The sequence below is a fragment of the Manis pentadactyla genome, chromosome 17, assembly GCF_030020395.1.
Source record: "Manis pentadactyla isolate mManPen7 chromosome 17, mManPen7.hap1, whole genome shotgun sequence".
Lineage (NCBI taxonomy): Eukaryota > Metazoa > Chordata > Mammalia > Pholidota > Manidae > Manis > Manis pentadactyla.
Genome location: NC_080035.1, coordinates 11,418,897 through 11,428,854, shown reverse-complemented (window position 1 = coordinate 11,428,854; position 9,958 = coordinate 11,418,897).

Here is a 9,958-nt window from a genome sequence, read left to right as displayed (position 1 = left end):
GTTAATTTTGTATCCTGCAACTTTGCTGTATTCCGATATCAGTTCTAGTATTTTTGGAACAGAGTCTTTAGGACTTTTTATGTACAATATCATGTCATCTGCAAATAGTGACAGTTTAACTTCTTCTTTACCAATCTGGATTCCTTGTATTTCCTTGTTTTGTCTAATTGCTGTGGCTAGGACCTCCAGTACTATGTTAAATAACAGTGGGGAGAGTGGGCATCCCTGTCTAGTTCCTGATCTCAGAGGAAATGCTTTCAGCTTCTCGCCGTTCAATATAATGTTGGCTGTGGGTTTATCATAGATGGCCTTTATTATGTTGAGGTACTTGCCCTCTATTCCCTTTTTGCTGAGAGTTTTTAACATGAATGGATGTTGAACTTTGTCAAATGGTTTTTCAGCATCTATGGAGATGATCATGTGGTTTTTGTCTTTCTTTTTGTTGATGTGGTGGATGATGTTGATGGACTTTCGAATGTTGTACCATCCTTGCATCCCTGGGATGAATTCCACTTGGTCATGGTGTATGATCCTTCTGATGTATTTTTGAATTCGGTTTGCTAATATTTTGTTGAGTATTTTTGCATCTACATTCATCAGGGATATTGGTCTGTAATTTTCTTTTTTGGTGGGGTCTTTGCCTGGTTTTGGTATTAGGTTGATGTTGGCTTCATAGAATGAGTTTGGGAGTATTCCCTCCTCTTCTATTTTTTGGAAAACTTTAAGAAGAATGGGTACTATGTCTTATCTGTGTGACTGATAAAAATTCGAGGTAAATCCGTCCGGCCTGGGGGTTTTGTTCTTGAGTAGTTTTTTGATTACCGTTTTGATTTCTTTGCTCGTAATTGGTTTAACTTTTGTGTTTCTTCCTTGGTCAGTCTTGGAAGGCTGTATTTTTCTAGGAAGTTTCCATTTCTTCTAGGTTTTCCAGCTTGTTGGCATATAGGTTTTCATAGTAGTCTTTAATAATTCTTTGTATTTCTGTGGAGTCTGTCGTGATTTTTCCATTCTCATTTCTGATTCTGTTGATATTTGTTGATTCTCTTTTTCTCTTAATAAGTTTGGCTAGAGGCTTATCTATTTTGTTTATTTTATCAAAGAACCAGCTCTTGGTTTCATTGATTTTTGCTATTGTTTTATTCTTCTCAATTTTGTTTATTTCTTCTCTGATCTTTATTATGTCCCTCCTTCTGTTGACTTTAGGCCTCATTTGTTCTTCTTTTTCCAGTTTCGATAATTGTGATGTTAGCCTATTCATTTGGGAATGTTCTTCCTTCTTCAAGTGTGCCTGGATCGCTATATACTTTCCTCTTAAGACTGCTTTCGCTGCGTCCCACAGAAGTTGGGGCTTTGTGCTGTTGTTGTCATTTGTTTCCATATATTCCTTAATCTCTATTTTAATTTGTTTGTTGATCCATTGATTATTTAGGAGCATGTTGTTAAGCCTCCATGTGTTTGTGAGCCTTTTTGCTTTCTTTGTACAATTTATTTCTAGTTTTATACCTTTGTGGTCTGAAAAAGTGGTTGGCAGAATTTCAATCTTTTTGAGTTTTCTGAGGCTCTTTTTGTGGCCTAGTATGTGGTCTATTCTGGAGAATGTTCCATGTGCACTTGAGAAGAATGTGTATCCTGTTGCTTTTGGATGTACAGTTCTATAGATGTCTATTAGGTCCATCTGTTCTACTGTGTTGTTCAGTGCTTCCGTGTCCTTAGTTATTTTCTGCCCGGTAGATCTATCCTTTGGGGTGAGTGGTGTGTTGAAGTCTCCTAAAATGAATGCATTGCAGTCTATTTCCCCCCTTAGTTCTGTTAGTATTTGTTTCACATATGCTGGTGCTCCTGTGTTGGGTGCATATATATTTAGAATGGTTATATCCTCTTGTTGGACTGAGCCATTTATCATTATGTAGTGTCCTTCTTTATCTCTTGTTACTTTCTTTGTTTTGAAGTCTATTTTGTCTGATATTAGTACTGCAACCCCTGCTTTCTTCTCGCTGTTGTTTGCCTGAAATATATTTTTCCATCCATTGACTTTTAGTCTGTGCATGTCTTTGGGTTTGAGGTGAGTTTCTTATAAGCAGCATATAGAAGGGTCTTGCTTTTATATCCATTCTATTACTCTGTGTCTTTTGATTGGTGTATTAAGTCCATTTACATTTAGGGTGACTATTGAGAGGTATGTACTTATTGCCATTGCAGGTTTTAAATTCGTGGTTACCAAAGGTTCAAGGTTAGCCTCTTTAGTATCTTACTGCCTAACTTAGCTTGCTTATTGAGCGGTTATATACACTGTCTGGAGATTCTTTTCTTCTCTCCCTTCTTATTCCTCCTCCTCGATTCTTCATATGTTGGGTGTTTTGTGCTGTGCTCTTTCTAGGAGTGCTCCCATCTAGAGCAGTCCCTGTAAGATGTTATTTAGAGGTGTTTTGTGGGAAGCAAATTCCCTCAGCTTTTGCTTGTCTGGGAATTGTTTAATCCTGCCATCATATTTAAATGATAGTCGTGCTGGATACAGTATCCTTGGTTCAAGGCCCTTGTTTCATTGCATTAAATATATCATGCCATTCTCTTCTGGCCTGTAGGGTTTCTGTCGAGAAGTCTGATGATAGCCTGATGGGTTTTCCTTTATAGGTGACCATTTTCTCTCTAGCTACCTTTAAAACTCTTTCCTTGTCCTTGATCCTTGCCATTTTTATTATGTGTCTTGGTGTTATCCTCCTTGGATCCTTTCTGTTGGGGGTTCTGTGTATTTCCGTGGTCTGTTCGATTATTTACTCCCCCAGTTTGGGGAAGTTTTCAGCAATTATTTCTTCAAAGACACTTTCTATCCCTTTTCCTCTCTCTTCTTCTTCTGGTACCCCTATAATATGGATATTGTTCCTTTTAGATTGGTCACACAGTTCTCTTAATATTGTTTCATTCCTGGAGATCCTTTTATCTCTCTCTATGTCAGCTTCTATGCGTTCCTGTTCTCTGGTTTCTATTCCATCAATGGCCTCTTGCGTCTTATCCATTCTACTTATAAACCCTTCCAGAGTTTGTTTCATTTCTGCGATCTCCTTTCTGGCATCTGTGATCTCCCTCCAGACTTCATCCCATTTCTCTTGCGTATTTCTCTGCATCTCTGTCAGCATGTTTATGATTCTTATTTTGAATTCTTTGTCAGGAAGACTGGTTAGGTCTGTCTCCTTCTCTGGTGTTGTCTCTGTGATCTTTGTCTGCCTGTAGCTTTGCTTTTTCATGGTGATAGGAATAGTTTGCAGAGCTGGGATGAGTGACGGCTGGAAGGACTTCCCTTCTTGTTGGTTTGTGGCCCTCCTCTCCTGGGAGAACAGCGACCTCTAGTGGCTTGTGCTGGGCAGCTGCGCGCAGACAGTGCTTCTGCTTCCTGCCGGGCTGCTATGGAGTTAATCTCCGCTGTTGCTGTGGGCGTGGCCTGGCTCGGGCAGCTACTCCAAAATGGTGGAGCCATGTTGGAGGGGGAGCGGCTGGGTGGCTATTTATCTCCGTAAGGGGCCTCTGTGCTCCCTGCTGCCCAGGTGGTTAGAGTGCCCAGAGATTCCCAGATTCCCTACCTCTGGACTAAGTGTCCCGCCCTGCCCCTTTAAGACTTCCAAAAAGCACTCGCCAAAACAAAACAAACAAAAACAAAAACAAACAAACAAACAAAAAACCACTCGCTTTTCTTTGTTCTCCAGCACCGGCCTCTGGTACCCGCTCACCGGTCTTGCTGCCCTGTTTCCCTAGTATCCAGGGCCCCCCACGCATGCACTGTGTCTGCGCTCTGGCCCGGATGGCGGGGGCTGGGTGTTCGGCAGTCCTTTGCTCCGTCTCCCTCCCGCTCTGCCTGCTCTTCTCCCGCCGGGAGCTGGGGGGAGGGGCGCTCGGCTCCCGCCGGGCCGGGGCTTGTATCTTACCCCCTTCGCGAGGCGCTGGGTTCTCTCAGGTGCGGATGTGGTCTGGATGCTGTCCTGTGTCCTCTGGTCTCTATTCTAGGAAGAGTTGTCTTTGTTATATTTTCATAGATATATGTGGTTTTCGGAGGAGATTTCCACTGCTCTACTCATGCCTCCATCTTGGCTCCGCTCAGGTCTTTCACTTCTTTGGTTAGGTTTATTCCTAGGTATTTTATTCTTTTTGATGCAATTGTGAATGGAATTGTTTTCCTGATTTCTCTTTCTATTAGTTCATTGTTAGTGTATAGGAAAGCAACAGATTTCTGTGTGTTAATTTTGTATCCTGCAACTTTGCTGTATTCCGCTATCAGTTCTAATAATTTCGAAGTGGAGTCTTTAGGGTTTTTATTGTACAATATCATGTCGTCTGCAAACAGTAACAGTTTGAATTCTTCTTTACCAATCTGGATTCCTTGTATTTCTTTGTGTTTTGTCTGATTGCTGTGGCTAGGACCTCCAGTACTATGTTGAATAGAATTGGGGAGAGTGGGCATCCCTGTCTTGTTCCCAATCTTAGGTGGAAAGCTTTCAACTTCTCGCTGTTAAGTATGATGTTGGCTGTGCGTTTGTCATATTCGGCCTTTATTATGTTGAGGTGCTTACCCTCTATACCCATTTTGTTGAGAGTTTTTATCATGAATGGATGTTGAATTTTGTTGAGTGCTTCTTCAGCATCTATGAAGATGATCATGTGGTTTTTGTCCCTCTGTTTGTTGATGTGGTGGATGATGTTGATGGATTTTCTAAAGTTGTACCATCCTTGCATCCCTGGAATAAATTCTACTTGATCACGATGGATGATCTTTTTGATGTATTTTTGAATTCGGTTTGCTAATATTTTGTTGAGTATTTTTGCATCTTTGTTCATTAGGGATACTGGTCTGTAATTTCTTTTTTTTTGTACTGTCTTTGCCTGGTTGTGATATTAGGGTAATGCCGGCCTCATAGAATGAGTTCAGAAGTATTCCCTCTTCCTCTACTCTGGAAAATTTTAAGGAGGATGGGTATTAGGTCTTCACTAAATGTCTGATAAAATTCAGCAGTGAAGTCATCTGGTACAGGCCTTCTGTTCTTAGGTAGTTTTTTGATTACCAGTTCAATTTTGTTGCTGGTAATTGGTCTGTTCAGATTTTCTGTTTCTTCCTTGGTCAGTCTTGGAAGGTTGTATTTTTCTAGAAAGTTGTCCATTTCTTCTACATTATCCAGCTTGTTAGCATATGGATTTTCATATTATTCTCTAATAATTCTTTGCATTTGTCTTGTGTCTTTTATGATTTTTCCATTCTCATTTCTGATTCTGTTTATGTATGTAGACTCTCTTTTTCTCTTAATAAGTCTGGCTAGGGGTTAATCTAGTTTGTTTATTGTCACAAAAAACCAGCTCTTGGTTTGATTGATTTTTTTCTATTGTTTTAATCTTCTCAATTTTATTTATTTCTTCCCTGATCTTTATTATGTCCTTCCTTCTGTTGACTTTGGGCCTCATTTGTTATTCTTTTTCCAGTTTCAATAATTGTGACTTTAGACTATTCATTTGGGATTGTTCTTCCTTCTTTAAATAAGCCTGGATTGCTCTATACTTTCCTCTTAGAACTGCCTTCACTGTGTCCCACAGAAGTTGGGGCATTGTGCTGTAGGTGTCATTTGTTTCCATACATTGCTTGATCTCTATTTTAATTTGGTCATTGATCCATTGATTATTCAGGAGCATGTTGTTAAGCCTCCATGTGTTTGTGAGCCTTTTTGTTTTCTTTGAACAATTTATTTCTAGTTTTATACCTTTGTGATCTGATAAGTTGGTTGGTAGAATTCCAATTTACTGAGGCTCTTTTTGTGACCTAGTATGTGGTCTATTCTGGAAAATGTTCCATGTGCACTTTGGAAGAATGTGTATCTTGCTGCTTTTGGGTGTAGAGTTCTGTAGATGTCTGTTAGGTCCATCTGTTCTAGTGTGTTGTTCAGTGCCTCTGTGTCCTTACTTACGTTGAAGTATTGGAGTCTCCTAAAATGAATGCATTGCATTCTATTTCCTCCTTTAATTCTGTTAGTATTTGTTTCACATATGTTGGTACTCCTGTATTGGGTGCATATATATTTATAATGGTTATATCCTCTTTTTGGACTGACCCCTTTAACATTATGTAATGTCCTTCTTTCTCTCGTTACTTTGTTTTGAAGTCTATTTTGTCTGATACAAGTACTGCAACACGTGCTTTTTTCTCCCTATTGTTTGCATGAAATATCTTTTTCCTTCCCTTCACTTTTAGTCTGTGTATGTCTTTGTGTTTGAGGTGAGTCTCTTGTAAGCAGCATATAGATGGGTCTTGCTTTTGTATCCATTCTATCACTCTGTGTCTGTTAATTGGTGCATTCCATCCATTTACATTTAGAGTGATTATTGATAGATATATACTTATTGCCATTGCAGGCTTTGGATTTGTGGTTAGCAAAGGTTCATGGGTAGCTTCTTTACTATCTAACTGTCTAATTTTAACTCTTCTCTGTTGCTCCTGCCAGTTATCCACACACCGGGAGCAGTCTCTGGGATAATCTCCTGAGCTGCCATGGGCAGGGCGGCCCTCTGGATACTCTAGGGTACTGCAGGGGATTGAAGACACGCTGGGTGTGTTCTCCTGAGAGAACGGTGCCCCTTTGTTTCTTCCAGACCTTGCTCCAGCTTCCTCTGTCTGTGCTGGGCAGCTGTGCACCAGCGGAAGCCTCTGTGTTTGTCCAGGTTAGCTGTGCTCTGGGAGAAGACTGTGTGGTTGCTGTTCCCCGGCTGCTCCACAGCTGTTGTAGGTCAGCTGGTTTGCTTGCAGTGCTGGCAGGGGTTGGGGGAATGAATGGGAGCCTGCTTATCACCATGAGGGCCTTCAGAGCTGCGTTACCACCCAGGGGGTTAGGGCTCCTTTAGTTCCATAAGATTCTCAGTCTGCTGGGCTGTGTGCTGGGATGCTTCTGTCCAGCTATTAAGCCCTTGTCCCTTTAAGACTTTTAAAAAGCACCTGCTTTTCTTTTGTCCCAGGGGAGCCAGCTGTGGGGATCCTCTTGCAGTCTCCATCTCGGATTTTACTTTTCTGTTTCTCTAATATCCAGTACACCATGCAGTGTGTGTCTGTGCTCCCAGTGCAGATTACTAGGGCTGGTTATTTAGCAGTCCTGTGCCTCCACTCCCTCCCCGCTCTGATATTCTTTTCCTCCCACCAGTGACCTGGGGTGGAGGGAGTGTTCGGGTCCCACTGGGTCACAGCTTTGTATCTTATCCTTTTCGTGAGATGCTGAGTTCTCACAGATGTAGATGCAGCCTGGCCTTTGTACTTTATCTTTTGGTCTCTCTTTTAGGAATAGTTGTATTTGTTGTATTTTCAAAAATATATATGGTTTTGGGAGGAGATTTCTGCCACCCTACTCACGCTGCCATCTTGAGTCATCTATCAGGAATTACTTTTTAAAGATAAGGTTGGTTCTTCTTAAGTGATTGTCTTCTAGAGATATATACTGAAATATAAAATAGCGGTCCTGGTGGACAAAATCGTCTCAGCACACATCAAATATAAAATAAGATGTCTGGGCATTTATTTCAAAATAGTATCAGATGGGGTGGCCAGGGTGCTGAGGAATGGATCATGTGCGGATGAAACATCACTGACAACAGATTGATAAAATACCGAAGCTGCATGATGGTTCGGAAGAGGGGAGTTGTTTCATTATTCTCTATGCTTTCATATTATATATGTTTGAATTTTCTCAAAATAAAGTTTTTTAAAAAACCATAAAAAGGAGAAAGGTATTTTAAACAAAGATGCTACTAAAAAACTGAAAAATATAAGGAACGGAGATTCAGGTAAAAGTCTAGATTAAAACAGTCAACTGCCTCTCTCCTTATGCTCCAACTTCCTTGAAATTATATTTTTAAAAAGAACTGAAGATACGTAACATGTAAGGAATACAAGATAAAGGGTGATATCAGGATAACACTGGTTTTTGACAAACTTCTAAGTTCCTCAAAGTGGTCCCCACAATATGGTCCCATAGACAAACCTCATCAGCATCATCTGGAAATTTATTCAAAATGCAAATTCTCAGGCCACAACCCCTCACCCCACCCACCCTAACAATAAACTCTGGGGATGGGATGCACACTGAAGTCTGAGAACCACGGTAAAGCTGAACAGCCTTACGAGAAAGCAGAAAGGAAAGCCTCAGCCCAAAGACCTGGAGACACAACTGGAAGGTAAAAGCAATTTAGGGATACTACAAGCTGGACCAGCCAAGTAACAGAGAGCTGGAGGCTTCCAGCTGCCATAGTGAAGTTTTAACCTGATAGTAAAGTAAAAGCAAGTGGTTGGTGTGAATGGGAGACCGTTTTGCCTAGGAGAGAAAAGCTCTAACCTCAGAATAAAGCCCTTTGTATTTTGGGTTAACAGCCTAGATCTTCTGTCCACTCCCGATCCATATATTCTAAAAAGTCTGCATTAACAAGCCCCTTTTCTCAGCCTAGGCAAATGTCTTCTGGAGTAAAGAATGCTTATACAGATGTGGGAAAAATCCACACCAACTACCAATACATTAATGAAGGGAATCTCTTTTATGTGTAGGATTGATCCTTTAAGGACAACAAATAAAATAGTGGGAAAGAGAATTAGTAAGTTGAACAAACAGAACAACTGACAATGAATGGGGGAAAAGAGAGATACTCCAAGGAATAGAAAACACCATGACAACTCTCACTGGTATCTTCAGAAATGTAAGGGCACTGCAACTATGAAAAAAGGACAAGAAAGCAATCTTGCATATTTAAAAACAAATTACTAAACTTAAAAATGAAATTAAAAAGCTAAATAATGATGTAATGGGCATGGCTGAAGAAGTAATTAGTGATCTGGAGGATAACATTTGATAAAATCCTTTAGAACACAGAAAAAAGACAAGACAAAATATGAAAGTCCAGTGACAGATATAAAATCAGGAGGTTTAATATTCACTTGTTAAGAGCCAGGAAAATGAAACAGATCAAATGGAGAGAAAAGAAATCATTTTAGAAATTGCCCTTAGTTCAAGAATGGCATATTTCTTCAGAGTGAGAAGAGGCTGGGTAAGCAGAATGAATGACAAATGTCTCCTGTGCTGCCTAGGCACATACTGGTAAAATGTAGGGCTGTAAGCATATAAAGAAAATCCTACAAGTTTTTCATGAGGGGAAAAAAGTGGAATTTTACCAATAAAAAGAGAAAAAGAATCAGATTGGTGTCTGATTTTTAATTGGTAATACTGGATGCCAGCAAACAATCATGCTGTAACTTCAAAATTCTGAAGGTAAATGAGTAACCTAACACAGAAACTCAATCTTTAAAAACTCAAATGAAGGATTCAATTGATGATATGCTACCATAAACCAAATAAAATAAAATAAAATAACCCTGGGATGAAAGAAAAAGTAGTGAGAAGCAAACAGTAAACCTTAAGAGTAGTCTAAATAACTATGAACTATGTTAAAACATACACAAATACACACCAAAATAATAGAGATTAATATGAAACAAATCCCACATGATTGCACCAGGAGAAAAGGTCTGGATGGAAAATGAAAGAATGCTAATGTTATTGTATTAATTGGAAGATACGTAGAAGATATGGCTACTGATTAACTCTATACATAGAAAAAAAGGGTAACCACTAAAGGAATAGCAATAGGTTTAATTATTTCCAAAGCACTAGGAAGAAAAACAGAGAAAAACAGCACTCAACCATGCCAATAAAATGCTGAAATAAAAACAAGAAACAACATATAGAAAACACAAAGTAAGATGGCAGGAGTTGTCCAAACATTTCAACAGTTTAAATTAAAACAAATGGGTTTAATTCCCCAGAAACTATTCGATTGAACAAAAAGCTGTTTTGCCTACATTAACTGGGGAAAACTGAAGTCAACAAGAAGTCTACTGAGGACAAGAAAGAATATTTCAGGTACAAAAGCACAACTCACCAACAGTCATATAATG